The sequence below is a fragment of the Ursus americanus genome, chromosome 2 (assembly GCF_024610735.1).
Source record: "Ursus americanus isolate L20-20 chromosome 2, mUrsAme1.1.p, whole genome shotgun sequence".
NCBI lineage: Eukaryota > Metazoa > Chordata > Mammalia > Carnivora > Ursidae > Ursus > Ursus americanus.
Window position 1 is genome coordinate 30,786,192 of NC_142128.1, and position 26,997 is coordinate 30,813,188.

The 26,997-nt window shown below is 49.3% G+C and overlaps 1 protein-coding gene across 2 annotated transcripts in view; it reads right to left on the reverse strand.

The window, feature by feature from the left end:
• Nucleotides 1-26,997, reverse strand: part of SNX29 (sorting nexin 29) — a 510,975-nt gene that overhangs the window by 252,626 nt on the left and 231,352 nt on the right. The gene's annotated exons all lie outside the window — the stretch shown is intronic.

Below are 26,997 nucleotides of genomic sequence, written 5' to 3' on the forward strand. Positions count from 1 at the left end.
CTGACAAAAGAGCCTACACTTCCATCTTTTACAGTGATCCAATTTCTTCTTCTCTAACACGAAAGTTCCCCAATGCAGCATCGTCTGCCTACCGCTCGACGTCAATGGCAGAGGGAGTCAGAGGGCAGGCAGAGCCGCTAAGTGCCATTTATAAACCGTACATAGAGCGGAAGCTACACAGCTTCGGGAAAAACTCTAAAACTGATGCATAATGACAATGCAAGGACATCCTAACAAGAGACTGGCTCCCAGATCAATGCAAGAATTATCAGCACGGCAAACACCAGTGGGTGTTGTTCCTCCTTTCAGGGACACATCCATAAAAGCTCGCTTTGTGGGGAAGAGCAGGAAGTTAGGACCGGGAATGAGCAGGCGATTTCCAAGAAAATCAGGGGAACATGGGCAGGAAGGAAGGAAGTCCCCCCAATGGCATCTATCAGGAATACTGACTAGCCCCAAGTCCGAAAGCAAGCATCAACTAAACATATTCTGTTCCCTGTATGTTCTGGGAGAGCAGAGTCCCGGATGCCCCTCAGAACATGAGCAGATGGTAACAAAGGCCAGCCCTCCAGCAACTGGGATTTGAGAGCCTGGGGAGAATGGGCAAGTGGGCAAAGGATGAGAAAAAATGGGGGTCCTGTGCCTGCACTGCCTGCAGCCCTGCTGTCAGCCCCCTCCCTAAGCCTCCATCAGGCCACAACGAGCTCGAGTCCCAGAGGCAGCAAGGCCCTGAACTATGACACCCAACATGCTGGAATGAACCGACGATGCTCGCATCCCAACAGTCACTACGCCTCCAGCCACTGCTGCGGACAGTGACCCAGTAACCCTCTGCAATCTGAAATAGGTATTAAGAGAAAATGTCAAGGGCTTCCAGTTAAAGCTGACAAACTGAATATATTAATTTACATTCACGTCCTCTCAGAGTCCCATTAAAATACCCGTTTTTAAAATTCTAGTGGCATCACACCTTTGAGAAAAACAAGAATGGGACAGAAAACCAGATGACAAAATTCTAGAAGCTGAGAAGCAGGCAGATCACTGGAAAGGAGCGTGTCAGGCCTGAGAAAGCTTCCTTGTTGGCTGCAATAGGGCCACAGAAACATTCAACCTGATTAATGTAGGACAACTTGTAAACGGCTGGTAAACTGCTAATATGAGACACTTCTAGAAGTGGGGGTAAACATGGGGCTGAAAGTGAAGAGATACAAAGTCTGTTTAAGAAACAATCTGCAGGGGCACCTGGGTGGCTCAGTCGTTAAACGTCTGCCTTCGGTTCAGGGCATGAGCCCAGGGTCCTGGGATCGAGCCCTGCATCGGACTCCCTGCTCGGCGGGAAGCCTGCTTCTCCCTCTCACACTCCCCTTGCTTGTGTTCCCTCTCTTGCTGTCTTTGTCAAATAAATAAATAAAATCTTTAAAAAAAAAAAAAAGGCAATCTGCAGGAAACTAGGGGTTCCTTCTCTGCAGAAGGTAAACTGTAGCTCTGGACAGAGCTGAAGGTCGGGGTACCCTACAGGAAATAGAGCAAAGAACACTGCTGAACTTCTTCCACTCTTCGCCCATTCCCAAAGCAGCCAGCAGCCAACATATACCTATCTCTAAGCAGGGAGAAAAAAACATCGTCCTGGGAATCTAAGAGGCTGAAGAGAAAGACCTAAAGGGACCCATGTGAGGGGCTCTCCAGTGAAATGGCAAAGCCAGCTTGCCCCATCAGGAGATGAGCACAGTATGATATTAGCTTTTTAGTGTCCCACTCCTACCTCCGAGTGGCCAGCTGGAAAGCACCTCACGCCTGACACAAGCTCTTAAGATGGAAAACAGGGACCAGAATCAACAAAGAGGAAAAGAACTTGTAAGGAAAAGACCCAAGTTAGGGAAAAAGTATACTCGGAAAGCAAACTATCAACAATATTCCCAGAGACAGAAGAAGATAGTATAGTGAAAACAGGAACAGGGAGGCATTTAAGAAGAAAAAGCAGCACACATGGGGTGGGGGGGGGGGGCTCTTTTGCAAAGCAAAAAAAAAAAAAAAAAAAAGGAACACTGGGTACAAAGGAGAGAAGGTAAGAAAACTTCTAGAAAACAGAGCCAAAGGATAACAAAAGTGAAAACAAAAAACGAAATGGAGAGTTACCGTTTGAGCACAAACCAAGGTGGGGGGGGGGGGGTGGAGAAGATACCAGACAAGGAAATCCAAGACTTAATTCAAGACAAGGCCCCAGAACCAAGGGACAGGCGTGTGGAGATGGGACAGGCTCGCTGAGCACATGGCGCAGTGGGGGGGCCACGCTCAGGCACCTCGCAGGGGAACTGCTGAACACGAGTGACAAGGGGAACAGGGCACTGATTTTCCAAGTGGAGGGAGAACTTTCACAAAGGATGGACAACAACCCACACAGCCTTCACAGATGACTAATGGATAAACACACTGGGGTCTGCCCCTACGATGGAATAGCATTCATCCAGAAAAAGGAAAGAAGCAGAGACCCCAACGCATCTGAGCCCTGAAAGCATCCTGCGAAGAGAAAGACGCCCCAACAGACACGAAAGCCCATAGACAGCAGCACCCCATTTATACGCAGTGTCAAGAACACGAATTGGTTTCCAGAGACCAGGAGGAAGGAGGGATGGGGTGCTAATGGGTACAGGGCTCCTCTTTGGGGTGATAAAACACTCTGGTTTCAGAGAGAGATGATGGTGGCACAACCTTGCAAAGATCATGCACTTCGTAAGGGCAAACTGTATGGCACGTGAACTGTCTCTGAATAAAGGAGCAGCAGTGGGAACAGCGAACTGGAGGGAGTAGGCCCATGGGGCAGCCAGGCTTCCCCCGGCCACAGCGGGTCCCAGGACCGCAGGATAGATGGTCTCAGGATCAAACGGACAGATGCCTGGTTTTTAACACACAGATATTTCCGTGAGAGCACACTTGCACTGGGTTAATAATGAGTTCACACAACACCAACCAAATTTTTTTCCCAAATATTAACTCAAAAGAAATTCTGAAGTTGTGTGAAAATAATGATCACAGACCTCACAGCTCAGCTAGATAGCATTTTCAGAGTCCTAATAATGTATTCATGGCCCAGGAACCAAACCAAAAAGATGGTGTGTCTATGGTGGGGGTTGGAGGAAGAGGGGAGCTAAGAGGGTGGAGGGATGGAAAAGCTATCCTTCACGCTCCACGGTGAGAAATGGAGAACACGTCCAGCTGAGCAATCCACAAGCAGTAGTAGACACTGCTATTCAGAGACATCAAGGTAACTCCCAGAACAATCCGTTGAAAGGTTTGCAGCAGCTACTTGTGGGGAGTGGAAAATGGCGGAGACTATGGTGGCTAGAAGCGCCCGGTCTTCCATGGCAAGGCTACGTGCAAATGCTGGATTTCAACAACAAAACACCGAATTCGATTTGAAGTATGAAAACAGAATCTGAGAGGAGGCGGCACTTAGACAAGTTCAACTAGAAAGGAGCCGTGCCCACCAAGGCAGGGCAGACACCCCCAGCACGGAGCCGGATGTGGCTAATTAGCAAAGCCCGACGCTAGCACACATCTCAGGTATGACGGATGTGTGAACAGCACGGCCTGCTGGTGCTCTCCAAACAACCTGATCTCGGCCTCAACGAGGCTGCCTCCCTCCACAAGGAGACCCTGCTGATCACATGGCCACCCCGCCTGCTCGATGTCTGCTCAGCTCTTCAGAAATCCAGCCACTGGCCTCTCCTCCTCAGACGCCAGGCCCTCTGTACATCTAAGAGCAAGCCACAATCTTCCACACTCAAGGAGGCAGACGCAGGAGTAAGCTTTTTAACCTTCAAGACAAGGGAACAGACCTTGGACCGTCATGAATTTATAAAAGGTCTCTTAGAAACTAACCAGCTGACCTTCCCCTGCAACTATCTGACCTCCTATTGACCTGGTTCAGTTCCCACAGCTTTAACAAGTGGCTCAGCAACTTCTATTCCATGTACAAAATAATAAAGAACGAATCCCAGCTATACCATGCTTTTCTCCCCGGCAGGCAGCCTCTAAGATGGCTCCCAGGATCCCCCCATCCTGGTACTCACCCTGTTCCACCGTCTCCACCCCTGAGTATGGGCTGGACTCACACACCGTGAATGAGCACCATGTGGCAGAAGCGAGGGCACGTCACTTCTGAGATGAAGTCCTACAAGACTGTGGCTTCTGTCTTGGGCGCGCACACCCACCGAGGAAAGCCAGTTGCCATCTTGGGAGCTGCCTTATGGAGCGACCCATGAGGCCTCCACCCACAGCCTGGGGTCTGCCAGCAGCCACATGAGCGGACGTGGACCCTCCTCCCGTCAAGCCTCGAGATGACAACGCAGCTCTGTCAGAGACCCTGAGCCAGAGCACGCAGCTGAGCCACACCGGGAATACTGCTCTCCACACACTGAAGGCAATGTTTGTTGTTTTAAGAGGCTGAATTTTGGGGTCGTTTGTTACACAGCAATAGATTAACAATACGGTACCTTTAATCATTCAACAGGTACTCCCTCAGAGAACGCTCTGGGTAGGACCCTGAGTTAGGTCCTGGAGTCGTAAGGACGAGGGTACAGTGCTACATGGATGACATTTATATAAAGGACAACGTACAAGTAGACTTGGCCGATCTATCTCTATGGCTTAAGGGTTATTAGGAAAAGTGAAGGGAGCCACTGAATCGGTCAGACGCTTCCCACCTCCCCACTGGCAAGGCAAACGTGTGGTGAGGCACGAGAGGCCAGTCATCCCTTTGGTTTAAATTTTACAAGCACCATACCTCATTTGTTTATTTTCAAGCCAGAAAGACTTCATCTGCCTTGGGAGCAGTGAACATTTGGATGTTCAAGGAAGGCAGCACCATCAAAGGCTGAGTATCATCGAGTCGTTTGAGAGCCAGAAACAGCAGGTTACACCGCCATTCCAAACTTCCTGCACATCCCCCAATAAACCCATCAGTGTGGCGAGGAGCAATGTGATTGAACTTGGAAAGTCCATTCTACACAACCAACTGAACTGGATCCAACTGAAGGTTGCTGATGGGGGTTTTAAATATGCACATCTCCTGTGAGTGATCTGTTAGTCTGCAACGGAGAGAACGCCCACTGAATAGCCCAAGAGGAAAACATGGTTCTGTATTCCTACCAACTACAGCTGCTCCTGAATTCAAGAACCCAAGGCCTGAAAACCGGTTAGCAATGCAGCCTTCAGCCTGCCGTTACCAGTTTCATCGTTAACATTTCCAGTCCATCATCTGAGTTACCAGACAGTGTTCAGACCTCCACAGCCTGCCCTGGTCAAGGACGACGCGCCAAGGTCAGCTGCCAGGACCCAAGACAGAAACTTCCATCTGTGGGGTTGAGCATTTCCTTTTGGGTAAGGAACTTAAACTGTACTGAAAAAGGCAAAGCAAAGTGACAGGCCCAAACGCAAAAGGAAGAACCGTATTTAACCTGCTAACCAAAACGTGAGAGCTGCAACCACAGACGGCGTGTGCGCACGACAACGCAACAGGAACGGGGCTTCCTGTGACACAGCACTCGAGAATTCAGAACGCATCTTCAAGTGCACCATCTCACTGCGGCCCCCACCCACAACTCCGTCTGGCTGTCTCAAGCCTGGGCCCAAGGCGAAGAGGCCTACGTCCTTTGGGTAGCCAAGGATGTCCACTAGCCCAGGCAACCTGCTTAAGAGCCACATTATTCAGAGGAAAATCTACACTTTGTTTACTTGCATATAGTCTGAGTGGTCAGCCATTTTCTCCTGTATTTCCATGACGGCCTTATTATAGAACTTAAACTCCAAATGGAAAAACTTGGCCCAACCAGTAAGCCTTCTCTTTTTAAATCCAAATAGACACTGTGTGTGGCAGAGGCACAGAAACGCTTACTTTCAATCAGAACTATTTTTCATGTTCCAGAAAAGCTGTGGGTTTGTTAGCACCGTTAGCAGGTCATTTAAACTTAGCGAACATGACACAGTTTTCACCTCCTTGCAGCCTGCCATTACGGTTTGGAGGTGTCTGTGATAAGTCATCTGAAAGCAGCAGACACTATGCTCATCTCGCTAGCAGGCACCAGAGAACACATGGGGTTTTCTGCCTAAATTAGTTTAAGCAAAACTTCAAAGACCATGGAGAGCAGCATGGCAAACAGTATAAGGTTACTGTTTTGCTTTCAATTTCAACAAGCTTAGCATGACCCCAGATGCAAACAGTGTGAGACGCTGGTGGCAAAAGAGGATAAAGAGCCACTTTAAATTCAGCGATGGCTCCCTTGAACGTCCTGATGGACACAAGGCAGTGTGCCAGGTCCTGGAATAGCAGCCCTGGTTTGGTGGGATGGGAAATGTGGGACACCCGAAGGTTCTAAAGAAGAAAGGTCCCTCCTGGGTGAAGTGACAACAATCCCTACAAGACAGCAGGTATCCGCAGTTGTTCCAGCAAAGGAAACAGTCTTCATAATAATAGCATCCACCGCTTTCCATGTGCAGGCTGTGGCAAGCGGAGAGCACGCTCAAGAAAACCGTGTGGGCTCTGCAATCCAACCAAGTGCCAAGTCTGGCTGCACCGCTCCCCAGTGAGCGACCTTGAGCCTTGAGCAAGTCTTTTACTTACTCACGCGACAACTAGCTACTGAAGATCTCTTCTACACCAGGCACGAGGCATCAGACACAGAGGTAGGTACTAAGGGGAAACTGTGAATGCCAACATGAAGCCTACCCTTGACTGGGGCCTCAGAAAATAAAGAACCAACTATTTAATGTACGAGGTTGTGAGAAGTGCCAACGGGGGTGGGGAAAGCATAAGCACTCAGGGTGCTGGGTGCTAATTAAGTCCAGTGCAAGGAAAGGGTCACTTCGGAGATGCCATCTGAGCCGAGACCAGAATACAGTGGAGGTGTGAGCCATGCAAGGCCTGGGGACTGCATTCCTGGGAAGAGCAAGTACAAAGGCCCTGGGGTGCTCCAGAAACAGCAAGGATGCCAACATGGCTGAAGGATAATGGCTTCGTCAGAGAACAGGAAGTGAGGCCACAGAGAAGGTGGCAGGGGGTGGCAAGCTAGGATGTTTTATTCTGAGCAAAACAGGAAGCCCCTGAAAGGTTCAGAGCAAAAGGCAGGATGACCAGACCTTTTTTTAAAGATCATTCTACCAGCCATATGAAGTACCCGTGTAAGCGGGGAAGCTGAGAGAGCAGGTGTGGCGGCTGGGGGCAGGGGGCACAGCTCGGGTCTCCCTTCAAGGAAGAACTTATCATTCTTTGCAAGCAGCGCAGTTAGCGGACAACCTCCAACTACAGCAAGCCCCGTATGCATAAGATGCTAATATATCTGATGTGGGATTAGGGTGAAGACAGGAGTCACGCTAACGCCAACATTTTTGGCCTCAGGAACCTCAAAGAACAGAGCTATCATTTTACTGAGCTAGGCAAGGAGTGGGTGTGACAGGGAAGAGTGACTGACACCAGGAGTCTGGTTTTCAGACGATTAAGGTTTGACACAACCATCTGAGAAAAAGCAGCAGGAACACGGTAGCTTGTGAGTCTGGAGTTCAGGGAGAGCGGAGGTTGGGGATATCAAGTTAGAAGTCAATGGGGTAGAGATAATAAAACCACAGGACTAGATGAGATCACTCACCCTTTGTAAGCTGAGTCTCCTCCTGTTGGAAAATAGTACTAGGCCAACCCCAAAGCGCCGTGGGATGAGTCACCCGATGCAGGCAAACACGCAGCCTGGCATGGCTGGGAGTAAGGTGCTCAGACGGTTGGCACTCATCAGCAACCGTGATGCTTACCTGCCAGGCACACGACTGAAGCTTCACTACAGTATTTCCTGTCCTCACAATAAACATGTGAGGGAGAGATTAACAACCCCCAAACTTGACTTTCCAGGGGGTTTCATGACTTGCTCAAGGTCAGACAGCTATCAAGGGACGGAATCCGCAAAACTTCAACCTGTGTCCCTCCCCCATCAGCAGCTGAGTAAGGGAGAATCCCTCACTCTCTTGCTCAGACCTTGGTCCAGCAGGTGTTCATGAGGCACAAAAGCTAAGGAGAAGTCAGGCAGGGGTGTGATGGGGGTACAGTGCTTCTCTCCAGTCCCCAGGGCTGCGACACAGACAGAACACAGGGACACTGCCACCGGCCCCCGCACAGCTCCAGCTTCACCAAACCAGGTGCCGCCCAGGCAGCAAGCTTCTGGAATCTCTCTGGAGAGCTTCTATGGAGGGCCTGCTCCATTCGGCAATCAACATGTTACAGTTGTGCAGGGAAGGGGCAAGAGATGAACCATGGCTGCTGTTCAGCTACTTTCGATCTTGGGGAAGAAAGTCCCCCAAAGCTAAGAAATCCTTATCCGACATAGAATCTCTCAGGAGACGCCAGGCTTCAGCACTTGGGGAAGAAGGTGGCATCAGACACTGAAAAGGAATGGCTGCTCCCTACGAGGGCAGAGCAGGCTCTACCACTGGACGCGGGCGCAGGCTCCAGCACGCAACACCTACAGGCAGCCATGAAGAGCCGAAAGGGCTCCTGTTGACTGAGCCCTAACACACCCCACCTCCCAGAGGAGGGGGATCCTCTCACTTCAGGCTTAAGATACCACTGCACAAAGGTTTCATTTCAGAGATGGGAAAATAGAGTTCTGGGTGGGCTGTTTTTTTGTTTGTTCTTCTCTAAACGCGGTAAATGATGGACCCAGTTATACAGAGCCCAGTCTGCCTAGTTTCAAGATCCCCCACTGTTCCCCACTCACCACAGTTTCCCTGCCATCGGAGGTACTCAGCAAGGTGGTACCAATTTCCACGGATGTCAGAATTTCAAGACCATGTGCCAAAACTCCAAAGGAGACCTACTTTCCTACAAGCAAACACACACCCCCTGACATTTTTGGTTGCCTCATGTTATAAGAATACTATAAATTTCCAGCTCTCCAGAAAGTTGAAACCCAATTTTTCAAAACCCTGATATAAATCCACCCACCTCACAGAGGATTCTCTAGTTTAAAAAAAAAAAAAAAAAAAGCAAAAAACAAAAAACAAGCACAGGGGGCTTGTGTGGTGATATTCAAACAAAGAGAATGTTACCCAAGAATGCTCTAATATGGGATATCAAAAGAATGATCAAAAGATCAAAAGAGATCTACGAGATCAGAAGAATGCACAGTCCTCTGTATCTCTCAATTTAAGGACCAGGAATCAAGAGGTTGAGAGGTACGGATATTGTTTCTAATAACAGACGAGGAATTAGGTGCGATTGGAAGTATGGGCAGACACACAGGGCATCCCTAGCTTCCAATGTTGGCTCTGCCACCACGTAGAGCGAGGCCTTAGGCTTACTACTTCATTTCTACGAGTGTCCGTTTCCTCCTCTGTAAAATGGAGAGGGCACCTCTCGCAAGTATTCAACAAGAGAAGACTCCGGAGTATTCTATATCCTCATTCCAAGCATTAAAAGTAGGAAAACTTTTTAAGACGAATGTGCACTAAGAACCTTCCTTTTTTTTTTTTTTTACAAGACAGAAAAGTCTCTTCATTAGAAGCTCCCATCTTGCACGGGTCTTTCCAGAGAAAGATGCTCACCTGTTCAGATGCTGCGGCTCTCTTCTGAGACATCATCTAAATATGTCACACGCGCACAGGGACAGCTGGGAATGACGACCGCATACACCAGAACTGTCTTCACACCCTTCGCCAAGCACATCTTCACCTGCTCATGTGATGGAGCCCAGCAGAGGCTCTGAGAGAAACTTGAGAGTTCCATTTTTCCCCTTAAGTGAAGAAAAGCAGTTTGACAGTGAAAACCGCTTCTTCTCCTGGAATGAAACACGCAGCCAGGCATGCCAGACACCGTGATTTCTTGCCTTGATCTAAGTGGTGCGTGTGTTTGCTCAACAGAACTTTGGGGCCAGACCGTACTCTGTGGAGGTTCACCAAGGGTCAGCTTGTCAACAACGAGACACGGTGACATGGATGGCTCCAGAGGATTTTACACTGCTCATTTCAAAACACAAATATGTTGAGGTTCAAGCATTAATTTAGTCACAGAAATGTGTATGGTTCTATTTGGTAGAAGGGAGGGCGGAAGGAACAGTAAGGAAGGACAGCAGCTAGGTGAGTACCTGGTTGCCGGAGCAAGGAAAAAGGGCACACCCAAGCTGTCAACCTTGGAAACCTGGGCTGTAGGAGTAGAGAGCAATCAGTATTTTCATTCTAAGCCTTTAAATCATTTTATGTCAAACAATCACATGTGACTTCTGCAATTTGTTCTTCAAACAGCACGGCAACATACATCAGAGCCAGAAATGGGTTACCTGTAAACCCTGGATTTATGGGAATCGAAAACTTCCTTGGGTCATCACTGTACAACCCACTCTTCAGAAGAGATGCCTGGAATTCCAGAAGCCTGTGTGGATGATTTCTCTGAACTGCCTCACTTCTAGGAGTTGGTGTCATACCCTAACCCATTCCATATCATGCAGTTAGAAATGGAAACATGTCAATATAGTAAGAGAGACGTCACAGAGCAAAGGCACAGGAGCTGCGGTCAGATGCCCCTCGTTTCCAACCCCAGCTTGGCCACTTTCTGCAAAGTGCTCGGCTGACCGAAGCCCGGTCTTCTGGCCAGTAAAGAGGGCAATCGTCTCACCCACCTTGCAGGGTGCTAGGGGAGGATCCAAGGCAGCAGGTGAAGCAACCAGCAGGGGCCTGCTGCCAAAAGCAGGCTCTAAACGTGGCAAGGGTGTGTGACCTTGTCTGTCTACCTAGACTACAAGGTCCTTCAAGGTTCCATCTTGTTTCTCTCAACTCACAGAATGTTCAAAATCAGATGGGACACAAGTCAGATTCTCAGTATTTCCTGCCTGGCTGACCAACACCTCTTCTTGAGTCTGAATGTACCAACTTACCAAGATTTTCGGTCAACCAACATTGGCTACTCTTACAGGAGAAGCCATCTAACTGACAAGGCCCGTTTAGCATGGCTCTCAAATCTTTTCTGTTTCCTCTCCATTTCTTCAGTAAGTTTATTTTCTCAAATTATAAAAGTAACACATGTTCACTGCACGAAAAAAAAAATCCATTTTTGTGTTTTCATGCCCTTGTAGATACACTAGGCTTCAGCCAATTAAGGAACGGGAACATGGTATAAATCCCAAGCCAGCCAACAGGTCATAGGATAACCCATTGTATTTCTAGACAGTTTCTATTCTCTTAAAGGACTGCAGACACCCACTCCCACTTGGCCCACACAACTACTCGTGGATTGGCAACTATCCAAGAAGAGAAGACACAACAGTAATTTCACAGCCGTTAATAGTCAGGGGGTGCTTACTGAATGCCCAGCACTATCGTAAGTGCTTTACAAGCACGAACCTACTTCATCCTCCTTTCCCATCTGCAAGTGAGGGAAGCAGTCTTACCCTCTGCATTACACCACTCCACAGGAATTGCAACCCCATCAGTCTGGCCTGGTGGAGACTGACGGGATTTCTGCTTCCAGAGGGAAGGCCTGAGCAAGCTTCAGACTGAGGGTGCTGCTCCCGAATGGAGGACGCTTTTCCCCTCGTGCCAGGGCACCACACCAGAAAAGGCTCTCAGAATCCAGAAGGCTTTACATTCTAGACACGACCACTTATTTCCTATTTCCCATTTCGTTATAAATTCAAAAATAATACATGAGCACAAGTGTGTTGTTTAAAAAAATTCAACCCGAGAGAATCCATATGTTTTTTGCAGCATTATTCGCAATAGCCAAAACACAGAAGCAACCCAAGTGTCCATCAGTGAATGAATGGATAAGCAAAATACGGCCCACACATCCAATGGAATACTATTCAGCCTTTAGAAAGGAGGTTAATCATAACCTCCTACAGCACGGATGAACCTAGGGGACATTAGGCTCAGTGAAATAAGCCAATCACAGTCACAAGAAGACAAATACTGTGGGAGTCTACTTACATGAGGTACCTGGACTCGTCGGACAGAAAGTGGAAAGGTCATCTCCAGGGACTGGAGGAGGGTGGGGAGTTACTGTTCAATAGGCATAGCCGGGATGACACAGTCTGGAGATGCACGGTGGGGAAGGGGGCACAACGGGAAGTATTTAATACCACCCAACTGTACATTTCAAAACACTTTAAGGTCTATTTTGTTATATATATTTTACCACAATTAAAAATAAAAGAAAAATTTAAGGAATTAAATACTGATACATGCCACCACATGGATAAGCCTTGGAAACATTACACTAAGTGAAAAAACCAGATGCCAGAGACCACGTACAGCATGGTTCTGTTTACAGGTACCCCACTTTCCCCAAGTTCGCATTATGCTACCTTGCTTCCACAAAAGACTTACATTACTACCTGTTTTTGCTAACCAAAAGAAGTCCATAGGCCCTCCCTTTTACAAAAAGAAAAGGAAAGGAACCCTTTTCTAATGCAGGTCTGCTGTGAATGCCAAGGAGAAGGACACAAACCTCTAGAAAGCAGGGAAGCTCTTCACCTGACACCACTTCAGCTAACAGAGGGTTTCACAGGAACATCCTGCTTTCCAAAAGCAGGGGGTGCTTACAAGTGCCCAGTACTCTTGTAAGCACTTTACAAGGGTGGGGGGAGATATATGAAATGTCCAGAATCGGCAAATCCATAGAGAACCAGAAAGTAGTTTCCTAGCTGTCATGGGTGGGAAGTGACCGCTAATGCATTCAGGATGTCTTTTTGGGGTAATGACAATTTCTGGGGTTACAGAGAAGTGATGATCGCACATGTTGGTGAACACGCTGGAAGTATGTTGTGCACGTAAGACAGGCGAATTGTATGTTACATGAATTTTATGTCAATAAAAAAATATCCCAATGTCTAAGTATAAAGCACAGCGAGTGTCATGCACCCCTCACCTCATCCTCACCGTCACCGCCGCCCCCTCCCCAACGCCTGTTCCCTCCCTGCTGTTCCTGGACTATACACACAGATACACACATACATACACACTCTTGCAGGTTTGGGTTTTTATCACCTGAATGGCACTTGATGCAGAGCCACCCGTCACTCACAGCCAGCCTGGGCAACCACACCCCATGAGCCCAGGCAGACAAGCTTCCTTCCTCATCATGGAGCCACCAGAGGGCAAAACCACCATCCCTTCCACCAGGCTCTGGAATGGATTCCAGATCCAGTAAGGCCACAGTCCACAGCCTGGTGCCTGTGTTTGCGCACGTGTATAGATTTTTCTTTGAACTCCTGGGAACTGAGCTGCTGGGTGGAAGGGTATGCAGAGCTTACACTGTCATACCTATAACAAAGACTTCCTGCCCCTCCCCGGCCAAGATTCCCAAGTGTTCTGTGGCTTTGAACTGCCACCTCACTGTCATGGGCCCCAGGGTCCTCGCGGATGAAACTGAGCAGAGTACTGCGTGTCAGTTTCAGCTCTAACATTCCCTTCATAGCCTGCAAGATCCAGACAACACAGGACAGGAAACAAGGGAGGTCTGGAGCAGATGGCAAGCCTGAGCTCATAGCACAGCCACCGGGGCCGGGCACCGGACTGAAAAAGGCCAAGGCAGGCCAGCAGGAGGAGTAAGATGCCAGGCAGCTGAAACGGACACACTCAGTGAGACAGGACCTCAAGCCGCCAGGCTGGCAAGCTGCGGGGCAGGGCTCCACACCCCCAAGTTGAGGGACCTACGGCTGGGCTCTGAGAAGTGACCCATCCAGCCCACAGGTAATGCCAGCAGGCACCTCAAGCAGTGTACAAGGACGCTCACCACACCTGAGGCCGGAAGTACAAAGCCGGTCAACAAAAGCCAGTAGTAACAAAAGATTTAAGGAAGAGAATTTTGTCAAGGGGAGTTTTTTTTTTTTAAAAGCTCACACAATTTATGTTGAAAGCTCAAAATCTGTCTCTGCTCCAGGCACCCACAACAGAGCAATGTCAAGGCTGAAATAGGGACGCCCAGAACACAAACATGAAAGAAAAATCCTTATCCCTGAGACTCAAGGTCATGGCTGTTTTGAGAAAAGAGGCAGGGGTGGGAGTAGGGGGACATGACTGACTGGTTTAGAAAAGAATTCCTGTTGAAAACTCAGGTCCCTTATGAATTCTAAAAAATGCCATAAGGTCAAGTCACCATGAAAAGAAAAAAGGGGTCACCGAGAAGCACAGGAGGAGTCTCAGCATGGCAGCTGCCTCCGAAGGGGACAGAAGAACAAGGAAAATGGAGGCTTGTGGGGAAGAGCAGAGGTGCAAGCAGGACAGAGGCAAATGCAGCAGGGGCAGGAGGGGCTGCTACCTCTGGGAGGGAGGAGGGCGGGGTGCTCACAGACATCATGTGACCCAACAGGCAGGTCCATCAGATTGGCGCCACTCTAACGGTGGACCATGGGCTACCCTCATCAGATTCACCTGGACAGGGATGGGATGGGAGAGAAATGCTTAAATGCAGGTTCCAAGGCCCCATTCCCAGAATTCATTCAATAGGTCTGAGGGGAGGATCAGAAAGCTGCATTTTAATAAATACTCAGGTAATTTGAATGCACACACTAAGTACGAGAACCAATGCATTAAGCAATGAGAAAATGTCCTATAGACAGTAACTAGGGAACAGGAGAAGCAGCACATTCAAGTGTTCAACCCCAGGAGCCACACGCGACCCTGCAAGGGCTAGCTCAGATAACCCTGCTCCCCAGGGCTCCCCAGGGCTCCATGAAGCTCACCAGGCAGGGGGCCTTCAGTCATGGCTCTTAGCAAGGCTGCTGGGTGAGGGAAGCCAGAGACCCACCGTGGCACTCCCCACACGCAGCGTAATTCAGGCTTGTTCTAGCTGAAGGCAGGCAGAAAGAGGGAGGGCGCCATGTCCGCAAGTGACCCCACCAACCCGACCCATGCTGGGAGGGAGTCCACACGGCCTCTGCTCGGATGGGGCAGAAGGACCAGGTGGCCTGGCCGTGATCACTCTGTGCTCTCAACAGTTCCCTGGACAGCTGGAAGCTGTGTGTGCTTCCTTCCCACGTGAGAAACAGACTTTGACATATTTGGGACGACATGATAATATATGACAAACTAGGAGGCTATTTCAAACGGCCCACAGAGATGTTCTGCAACCCTGACAACTTCTCAGGAAATCTTCATTATATCTAAGAACCCAAAGCAAGGAAGATCTGAGGGAAGCAGAGGACAGAAAGGAGAGAAGGAGGAATCCGGGGAAGGGCCTGGAACATGCCAAGCCGGAGGGCTGAATCCACCTCGCTGTAGTGATGGGATGTTTCTGGTCTGCTTGCGGTTATTTCTTTGTACCTGACTATTATAGTCAGATAATGACATAAGAGTCAAGTCCTCCCCTTACCGAGAGTCAAGGAAATTTCCCAAGGGAGGCTGTAAGTCCCCTAGGATGTCTGTGTATTAGATAAAGAAATAACCACTCTCTCCATACTTGGCACCTCTGAGGAGATGTCGGATGCGTGAACTAACTCCCAAACTACTACAAGTCCCATGTGACATGGGCAGATAAAAAGTTCTTCCTCCCAGGTAGTAAGGTGGAAAGGCAGATAAACTGTGTAATAATAATATAAAACACACACACACACACACACACACACACACACACACACACACACACACACACGTCTGGACCCCAGTTCCTAACACAGAGCTCCCCAGTCCCTTGGAATTTCCTGAGACAAATATCTTTTCTTTTCATGAGGTGACTTTTGGTGGGCTACAGGATGGGGGCAGGCCACCGAGAGAACCAAGCTACGATTAGAAACCTTCAGTCCCACCCCCAATCCTTGGTGGAAGGGAGAAGGGTTGGAGATAGAGTTCATGATCCATCGTGCCTATGTGATCAACTATCCATTAAAACCCCTAACCTACAAGGTTCAGGGAACTTCAGGGATGATGAACATATCCACATACCAGCAAGGGGGTGCACCCCCACTTCACGGGACAGAACCTCTTGTGCTCAGGACCCGAGCAAACCTCACTTTGTGGACCGCTTCATCTGGCTGTTCACTATAGTCTCTGTAATATTTTTCATTAAAAAACCAGTACACGTAAATGTTCCCTGAGTCCTGTGAGCCATTCCAGCAAATTACTGAACCCGAGGAAGGGGTGGTAGGAACTCCAATTCTTAGCCAGCTGGTCAGAAGCACAGGTGGAGACCTACGGCTTGAGACTGCATCTGAAATGGAGGCCGTCTGCGGCAGCCGTGCCCGTAGGCTGTGGTGTCTGCACTAACTCCAGTTTATCAGAACTGAATTGCACTGTAGAACACCCCGGCGGTGTCCCCAAATTCGGGGACTGGTTGGTACAGTGAAAATCCCCACACATTTGGCGTCAGAAGTATTGCGAGTCGAGTAGAAGTGTTCTGAGTCGAGTAGAAGAAGAAAGCATTTTTTTCTTTTAGAGACACAACTCATTCTCCAAAAGCGTTCTAGAATTCTAATGCTGCAACCTCTTGTTTTCACACGTACATACACACTGACTGGTGGCCATGGGTCAGATGCTCTCGATCCCATGGGGAGCAGGACATGCTAGGCTACTGCCTTCCGAGAACTTACATGTGGTTTGTGGCAAACGAGCAAATAAAGGAGATAATTTCTGAGGGTAACAACTGCCATGCAAAATCTAATAATCCGGAGGAAGTGCCTTGGGGGAAGAGCTCTTTAGACAAGAGGAGATTAGGCCTCTCTGAGGAGACAAGATCAGTTAGGAACTACTATAGGGGAGAAGATTCTGGCAAAGGAATGGTGAATGCTGCGGCATGGGATGCAGGGGGCTTCTCCAAGGACAGAAAGAAGGCCGGTGTCGTTGAAGCATGAACAACAAGGAGCACAGTGACAGGCACAGAAGGCAGGTGTCAGCTGGATCCCACAGGGCCCTCTGGGGCCATGAGAAGAATTTTCCATCTTCTTCTCATGAGCAGGCAAAGCCAGTAAAGGATTTCAAGCAGGGAAGTCATATAATGCGATTTGTTTGCTTATTTTTAAGTCCCTCTGGTTGCCATGTGAATTATGGATGGCAAAAGAACACAGCTGGAAGAGAGGAGACCCGTCAGGAGCTACTACGGCATTCCAGGAGGGGATGGAGGTGGCCTGAGCCAGGCACATGGCAGCGAGATCAGAAAGCACTGGTTATCTTTGGCGTGCATTTTGGAGCAGACAAGACCTCCTTATAGAAATGGGAGGTGAAGCATGCAGAGGATTTAAGGCTAACTCCCAAGATCTCTCATCTGAACAACCAGCTGGTAGCACTCATGGAGACAAGCGTGGGAGGCAGACTGGCTCCCCACAGTGACCACACTGAGTCCCCGGCAGCTGTGAACTCAATGCCCAGCACAGCACCTTACAGACCTTGAAGTGGGGAGATCATCTTGGATGACCTGAGTGGGCCCCCTCTAATCACGGAGACCCTTAGAAGAGGAGAGCTTTCTCCGGCTCGAAGACAGAGGAGATGCAGCAGAGGGAGAAGTCAGATTCTAAGCATGACGAGCAGTTGGTGGGCCTACTGGCCCAGAGACGCAGCGGCATGTGCAGGGCCTGGAAGAGGGCTGCAGAGCTAGGGGTGCCCCCAGTGACAGCCAGCAAAGCAGTGGGGACCTCAGTCCTACAATCACTTGGAAATGATTGTCACAACATCTAAACAAGCAAGGAAATGGGTTCTCCCCTAGAGCTTCCAGAAAAGACTACAATCCTGCCAAAATCTCAACTTCAGTCCAGAAAGACCGTGTCAAATTTCTGATCTCCAGAAGTGTAATACAATACATTTGCATGGTTCTAAATCACTAATGTCCTGACCGTTTGTTACCACGGCAAGAAGAAACCAATACAACAGGGCAGGCAGAGGAGGAATTGAAGGCTGGGCAGGAAGAGCAAGTGCTCTGGCTCAGTCATCAGAAACCCAGCCGAGCAAGCCAGACGGGTGGTCACGCACACAGGGAGAGGTCAAGGGTCACACCTGTCCCCTCCACCATCTACTCCAGTAGATGTAAAGCCCACGTACTCAGGAAGTGGGTCTTGCTCCCCACTCTAAGACAGCAGCACAGCAGATGGAGTGAATAAACAGTGGGGTCAATGTTGATTGTTCTATTTAAAAAGAAAAAAAACTCTCAGGATGCCTGGGTGACTCCATCCATTGTGCGTCCGACTCTTGATCTCAGCTGAGGTCTTAAACTCAGGGTTGTGAGTTTGAACCCTGCATTGCGCTCCATGCTGGGTATGGAGCCTACTAAAAAAAAATTCTCATTCCACACCCCTGCCCTCATTGCCACAACTCCTTGCTTTCATCTGTGGCCAACCTCCTCCGGAGAGCTGCCCACACTAGCTGTTCCCAGCTCCTCTATTTAATGCTCTCTCACCAGGCTTTCCCCCATCTGCTCTGCTGACCTGCTCTTGTCAATGTCACCATTGGCTGTTGCTAGATTATTCCAAAGGCCACTAGATTATTCTAGTCTGCTAGATTATTCCCATCTCGTTTGACCCATCAGCAGCATCTGACACTTGTTCACAGTTTCCACCTTCAAGCATGTTCTTCACTAGGCTTTCATGAACACCCACTCTCAGTGTCTCCCTTCCTCCCCAGGCACTCCCTTCTCCATCACCTCTGCTGGTACATCCTTCTTCTTCCTATAAGCTCCAAACGTGGGAGGCCCCAGGGCTCAGTTCTGGCCCATCTATACTCACATCCCCAGGCATCTCCAATCTCAGGGCTTTAAGTATCTTAATTTGTCCGCACCTTCCATGTCTGTACTTCCAGCCCAGGATAGATAAGTCTCCTTCCTGTCCCCTCTAGCATGTCCTACTGTCTCCAACTCAGCACATCTGCACCAGCACTCCTGTTTGGCCCCCACAAAGCCTGGTCTGCCCAAATCATCCCCATCTTGGTGAACGGCAATGGCATCCTTCTGGTCGCTCAGGCCAAATTCCTTGCAGCCATCCTCTGCTTTTCTCACTCACACATTACAGCCCAAGTTCCAAGAAATCCTGTTAGCTCCACTGTCAATGCCCAGCCACTTCTCACCACTTTGACCACCCACCGAGCTCTCGGTCATCACCTCCCGCCTGGATTCCTGTGATAACCTCCTTGTTCTCCCCTTACTACCACCCCTGCTCCCCTGCACTGTGGTCTCCAGAGACAGCCGCCAAAGTGACCCTCAAAAACCTAAGTCAGGTGACACTCCTCTCTTGAAATCCTCCAAGTGGCTTCCCATTCCACACAGAAAAACATGTAACCTCCTCACAGCAGCTCCTAAGGCCCTGCAGGATCTGACCCACCAGAAGCTTTTGTGACTTCACCTCCTCCTAGTCACCCCTTGTTGCCCCTGGGACATGCCAGGCATACCCGCGCCCTAGGCCGTTACCAGGCCCCCCACTCTGCCTCAAACATTCCCCTACCTGATGGCCACTGCTCCCTCCTTCAAGCCAGGGCTCTAACACCACCTTCTCCATGAAGCTTGTCCTCTCCCACACTGCCGGCCCCCCTTAGCCTGCTCTATTATTACTTTTCTTCCAAGCAATTATCAACTTCTGACAGACCTTTTTTATCCTCTTTGTTGATGACTGGGTGTCTTCCCCCAACTAGAAGGTTAACTCCACGAGGGCAGGGTGTGTTTCTGTTTTGTTCACTGACAGCCCAAATTCTAAGAGGAGTGGACTATGATAACCAGCTAATGAATGTTTACTTTAAAAAAGGAATAAATGAATGAAAGATAAATGAAAGAATAAACGAATACTTCTAAGTAAACACGTGGTCACCAAAGGCTTATGGCCCAAATGACTGTGTCCCGCCATCTCTGTCTCGCTCATCTCACAACTTGCTCAGCACGTGGCAGGGTTAGAGGGCACCAGCTGAATGAACACATGACCATTTCTTTGGGATTGCCAGACCCAGAGAGAGGACCCAGAGACCCCAATACCACCAGCTTTCCACCTGGGTCTGAAAATGCCTCAAACCCAACACACAAACCCTCTGCCCCCGTCATCTCCAGCTGGCAGTCCAGATCCGAGAAAGACAGCTGGGGATGAAGGAGTAAGATTTGTTACGCTGGTGCTCAACTGCACCTGACGAGCAATCACACAGCTGGAACAGGCAGCTGCTCCCCCGCTGCAGGCACCACGCCACTTGGAGAAGCAGCTGGTGGTCCAAAGACTCTGTGTGGCTGGGCGCCCAGAGCCCCTCAAGTGGCTGCTACCTCTTCAAGGTGTGAGCCAGGGAAGCACAGTGCTTTCCCAGAGATGCAGAAGGACCGAGGCATGGCTGTCAGCACCCAAAGGCGACACTGAGGCAGGTGTGGGAGGTCGCCCCCTATGGACAGGTGTGACAAACAGCACTAGTGGAAACAGAGGCAAGCCCCTGCTCACAGACAGTCGGTAAGCACAAATCATAGTGTGATTACGTTACCTGATTTAATGCTCTCATCACTCCTATCAAGTACATACATTCCCCGATTCTGGAGACTGGAAGAATTCCCAAGAAGTCAAGAAGGCAGCCGGTGGGAAAGAGGACCAGGTATGGCTGACGTGTCCAGAGGACACAGGATAAGGTCGCCAAGTCGGAACCCCATTCCAGACTTTCTTGGAAGCTCCCAGTTTTCTAGCTTACAGCCGGGAAGTTCAAATGCTTTGGGACCTGGTAGGAGTAGGGGTGTCAAAAGTTTCCTTTACATCTGTCACTTTGAGGTTTCAGGATGGGGCTTGTGGACAGTTTTCTGTGTCATAGAACTCTCTTTCGGAAATCCTTATGGAACATTTGTAACAAGCAAGAGCTATGGGACTGCCGCAATTGTCTTTCAAAATATTTACTTAATGCCTTCTGCATCATCAAGTTTAGGCATGAAAAAACCCTAAAAAGCAGTCTACTAGGGATCTGTAATATCATTGGCCATGAAAACAACTATATTTATTAAGTCCTTACTGCTGTTCTAAGTCCTTGCCATACATTATCCCATTTAAATCTGAACAAAGCTCCATGAGGCAGGAACTATTATTGCCCCCACTTTACAGATGGGCAAGGGCCTGGAGGTCAGGAGAGGGACTCGGGGGCTTTCAGGAGGAGCAGCGGGCAAGCCCCCACTGTGCCATTTTCCCCAGCAGTTCCCCAGCTCAGCTGTCCACATGCCATGCCAAGAGTGACCCTGAGTGCTCATGGAAGAGAACCTCCCACTATGTCACTGGATGCAGACTAGACTCCCAGATGTCACCACTTCCAGGAAACCTACCCTGAACCACCCAAACAGCCCTTTCCCTGCCCTCTCCACCTCCCATGCTCTACAACTGGGTCAACTGCAACCCAATGATTCAACTGTCTGCACACAGATCTGCTTTTATCACAAGTAAGGATTTACAGAATGGAAACAAATAACAATCTGTTTCCAAACTACAGCCTAAGGATGTGTTATCAGGCCCTTTGAGCCTGCACCCAGTAGATCAAGCACGTGGGCAGTGCATTAGATCACCAGAAGGCAGAGATGCAGAACGATCTCCCAGCCACCTGATCCCATCCACCTGTACTTTAGGCTAGCTCTTACCAACTGACATCTACTTCCACTCCTTCTGGAAACCCTCTTCTCTCTGCCAGGCCCTGCTAGCCTGAGGACCAACTGACCACCTGCAGCTGCTCTCCTGGGGCTCTCACCAACATCTCTTCTTCTGACGCCTCAAACCCATGGACTGAGAAGTAACAAAGCACAGGTGTGTCGGGGGCAGGACCAACGGCCCCTCCTGCCCCGATTCTCTCAGTCCTCTGTCTACCCCATGTCCCCCCTCCTGTCTCCGCACCGCTACACATACCCTTCCACCTACCTTAACGTTTTGCCCACTAACGTTTACCCTATCCTTCAAGAATTCTTTTATGTGATTCCCCGCAGGAAGCCTTCCCTGCCCATCCCCGCCACCGCCCAGGTGAGGGTCCCCCACTCTGGGCTCCCCGAGCTCTGGAGCTCTCAAATCCGGCTCACCTCACACTTTGAGGGGGATTCTTGACCTCGTCTGCCCTCCCCATCCTCCTGCAAGGTCCACAAGGATCTCCTGCATCCCAGAACTCAGGCACTGGGCTGGTAACCAGCAGGTGCTTAATAAACTTTTGATAAATAAAACGAAGAGTGAGTGAAGTCAAGAACAGGGAAATGGGAGCACAGAGCAGTCCAGCAGGCAGACGGGTGCTGGGCACCCACTGGCTTATCTAGTGTTTACTACAGTTCAGGAGCTGTGGTCAGAACTTACACAGATTATTCAAACTCAGTAACAACCCTGTGAAGTAACCTCCACCCCATTTTATAAATGAGAAAAACAGGCACGGAATAATCAGGTGACTTACCAAAAGTCCTGCCACTGGACAGTAGATAAATACAGACGCAAACCCAGCAGGTTGGTTCTAACTCTGTCCCTTTAACTACACGTTACACAGTGACAGACTGTGTGGTGAGAACCCACACGAACCACCCCTCCCAATATCCCTTCACTTGTGCAGTCACTTTCCACGCAGACTCAGACTTGGCCATGAGACTTGCTCCTGCCAATGGCGCATTAGCAGGTGTGAGACAAGGAGAGGCCTGACAGCCTTGCAAACGGACTTGTCTTTTGGGAATGCTCCCCTAGAAGTCTGAGATGACCAGGTATGCCCAAGCCCAAGCGAGGCAGGTGGAGACTTCACGTGAAGGAGGACGAGGGACTTGGCCACCAGCCAGAACACTAGTGACAACCCAGCAGCCTTAGCCGAATTGGCCCAGACCCCACCTCCTCACCCCCCACCCAAGTCCTCTGAGGCCCCTGAGCTGAGGCCTCAGGCGACAGGCAGCAGACGACTCTTCCCAGCTGTGCCCCACCTAAATCTCAGCCTCGCAGCAGTGTGAGCAAATAAAATGGTGGTTGTTTAAAGCCACTAACTTTTGGGGTGATTTGTTAAGCAAAAATAGGTAACAGAAACATTGCCTTACTTCCACCGACGGGATCATGCAGTGATTACACAGTACCCAGTGGGGTGCTTCTCAAGTGCTTACTCACTCAGCAATATTCACAGAGCACACTGCACGCCAGTCACTGTCTGGGCCCAGGACCCAGCACAGAAGAAAAGAGAGAAGGCCCCAGTCCCCGGAGAGCTTATATTCTAGTCGGGGAGTCGGACAAGCCAACAAATAAATTCGCTTTTATGTCAGGCAGTGCCAAGAGCCACACAGAAAAATGAAGCTATGTCAGCGTGCTCAAACAGAACAGCCTCTTGGTAAAGCGATAACTTCAGTGAAGAGCCGAAAGAAAAGGGGAGAAGGGTACGTAGAACATACCAGGCCAAAGGGCCAGCAAGATCAAGTGTCTTGAGCCTGAAACATGGCAGAGGGGAAGGAGAGGGGCTGTCTGGGGCAGGACGGTGAAAGAGAGGAAGACGAGGGAAGGGCCAGACCATGTGGGGCTGTGAGAGCCATGCCCAGGACCTAATTGTGTCCTAAGTTTGAAGGGAAGCCCAAGAGGCCAGAGAGGACAGGACCCAACCTCTACTCTCAAAGGCTCCCCTTGTGGCAGCGAAGATGCGACCATAGGGAAGGGGTGGCCAGAGTGGAAGCAGGCCCCCAGCAAAAGCTGCTGTGAGGAGCTGAACAGGCTCAGAGCGCTGGTCTCGCCCTTGTCTACCTTTCTTGGAGATGAAAATTAGATTGTCACTCTTCCACAGCCGCGAGGCTGAACAGGAAACATATGTGGCTGCCGTCACAGGTGGTGTTCTTTTTTAAGACACGCTCTAATGGCACCTCCTGAGCTCGCAACCTAAGGAACCCCGTCTACAGAAAAGCAAACCTAGTCTGGAGACCGCTTGGAAGGGGGACTTTTTCAGCCTTAATTGGGCCTCAAAATAAACTAAACAATATTGCAATGCTCTGCTGGGTAAAGCCACTACAGAACTCGGGCCCTGCTGTGCATTTTGTAAATGGAACGCGGAACCGATGGCTCTCCGGGAGGAAACGCTGCACCTGGGTCAATCATGGCCCACTGGTTCCTTCCTCATTACAAATCACTGCGCATTTCAGTCACTCATTTACCCGCGTCATCTAGAAGAGGAGCTGCTCAAAGTTGGAAAATATTTATTTTTACCCATAGAATCATTTCCAGGGAAAAGCAGAAGGAAATGGACTGCGCAGGCCCCAGGGAATTGAAGCAAAGGCAGAGAGACTAAAGGAAGAATATAGTCTGATAAGAAAGAGCTCTGTCTAAAAATGTGAGGCATGGACTCCTGGTCCTGTCCGTTTCTGCTCCCAAATCCTTTGATGTTCTTGAATTCCCCCCGTCCCCACCCCAAGTGCCAACCACGGTAGCTGTTGGCCCAGCTCACCCCACATAGGCCTTTTCCCTGCTCAATTCTCTCCCCACAGTGGGGAGGGTGTGACAAATTCAAAATGCAGACCTGATCCCTATTTAGGACTCTTCGAAGACACTCCATTTTTCTTAAAATAAAGATCAGACCCTTTCCTGGGACCTAGGAGGGAGGCTCTGGGTGCACTGGGCCCCACCCCATTCCCCTACTCTGGGATCCAACCGCACCAGCCGCTTCTCAGGGCTTCTGACACCTGTCCCCCTCCTGCCTCGGGCTTTCTCCACCGAGGAGGCAACTAGATAAAGCTGGTGTGGGAAGGGGAAGGCCTTCCTCTTCTTCAGGCCTAAGCTCCAACAGCTCTTCCTCACAGGAGCCAGGCCAGACCCACCCCCCAACCCCCAGACCCGAGATGATCCTTTGCAGCTGTGGACTTTGACAGTGACTGCCGTGGGCTGGGGTCATCTTTCTCAGAAGACAATTTCACAAATTGGCCCTTCTGTGCTGGTGATACTGAAAGGATACCCTTTGACTCCAAGACTCAATCATGAATGATCAAGCTTAGCACTGTTTTTGATCCAGACTCCTCCGAGCTGTGACCCAGCCAAAAGGAGGTGGGATTCGCTGTAATTGTGATTAGTTCTGTCCCCACCAGCACCCTGTCCCTTCCTCAGACCATCCAAAGTCCTATGTCAGAACTTCGGCAAGCTACCTCTTCTTAGAGACATCAAGAGATAAGCCCTTCTCTGAAATAAGGGTACCACCTTATTTTAACACCTAACTTATTTCAGTATTAACCTCCATCAGTCCAAATTGCTGATTCCAAGGAAAAGGATGACAAGGTCAACACACATAGTTACCCTCTGGGTCACCATTACAGCTTTACAAGGAAAGTAAGAACAAAAATAAAAACACAACAGCTACCGTTTATGGAAAGCTTACTATACACCAGGCACGGTGTTCACTCCCTTTTCTGGGCTCACCTATGTTTCCACAAAACCTCTACAAAGTGAACGTTGTTAATAATATCCCTATTTTACAGATGAGAAAGGTGAACATTAAGGAAATTACTAATCCAAGGTCAGAGTGCTGTGAAGTCCAGACAGGTAACCCGTCCCCCATCCATCAAGACCACCAGCTCCTGCAGCAGAAACTCTGGGTGCCCCCCCCCAACCCCGACTGACTCACCTCTCCAGAACACACCATCAACCACAAAACCAGCCTGCCCCAGAGCAGCCAACTCATTCTTTCCAAAAAAAAAAAAAAAAAAGGAACAGATGCTGCTCCTGCAGGAAACAGCTTTTATTGCAGAATTCATTGACCAGGGTCCGAGTCACCATTAATCAGGGGCAGGGAGGACAGAACAGTGATGTCGGCTAAATGTCAACCACTGGTTTCAGTTTGAGGGCGGGGGGGGGGGGAATATCTTTAAGCACTGTATTTTTTTAAATGTTTAAGGTAAATCTTCCTTCAAATTTAACTAGGAAAAGTCACCATCTGCTATGCTAGAAGCTAAGAAGTTGTCACTGTCATTCAAAATTCAAGCAAACGGGAAGAATTAAAACAAAGTAATCATCATAGTAGTCACACTTGTTGGGCAGATTCTAGGGAGGTGGGGGCTACCGTACTCAGTGCTTGACACCCACTGTCACAGCCTATCACAGGGAAGGAAGGGAAGAGCTCCTCTTATTACACCATTTGACAGACAGGGAAACTGAGGCTGGGCCACGTCACATCCCAGTCAAGGGCATGCAGCTAATAAGCAGCAGAGCCAGGATTAGGCCTTGGACTAACAGATTCCAAAGCCCAAGCCTTCAACCACCACATATATGATCCACAAAAAAGCAAAACATTTTTCAATTAAAGTTTACTGTTTCAATTAAAGTTTACTAAAGGAGCAATTTTTATTGAGGGGAAAAAAACAACAACAACGTTCTGTATCATTAGAAGAAAAACATGCCCTTTCAGACTTGCTTTTAAAGCAGTGCTGTTACCACTTAGGTGGGTCCTCACCTAGGCCACACCAAACAAACGTTATAATTAGATCTGCTAATAAATTGCCACAACAAATCTGGAAGAAGAAACGTGACTGTTCTTTTGAGAACACAAAACTGTCATTTCAAATTAAGTAACAGTAACAAATGGTGAGACACGGGGCTCAGGAGCTAGGCACATCTGTGTTTCAGCATCAACCAGCCATCCTCCGTGTTAACCCGTCACTCCCGCCAGCTGCAGCCCGTTCTCAGAGATGGGGAACGGTTCCTCAAAAATGGTAAACCATCTTCCATTTAGATTACATGGTCCCCATCCGCACTGAGAAGAGGACTTTGATTCTAGGAAGCATAAGAAACTCTGTTTAGCATTCGTGATTTATGTGAAAACATGAAGGAAAAAACAATCTTCTTCCATTCTCAAAATTCTAGACCCACTTTATCACCCTGAGGGAGCAAGACTAACCACCAGCATCACGGTCAAGTTACCCAATGACTTCACATCCCGTGAAACCCTTGGCCCAATGTGCTCTATTGTACCCATAAATAAACTCATCACAAGGCATCAGATGATACTACCAACTGCAAAAGGAGATGCCAGGCAGATAAAAAAGACCAACAGCTAGACAGCAGAGCAGGAGAAGCTGGGGCTCAGAGGTCTGCTGGGCCAGACAGGAAACCTGCCCCCAGCACTCACTCCACAAGCTGTGTGACGCCC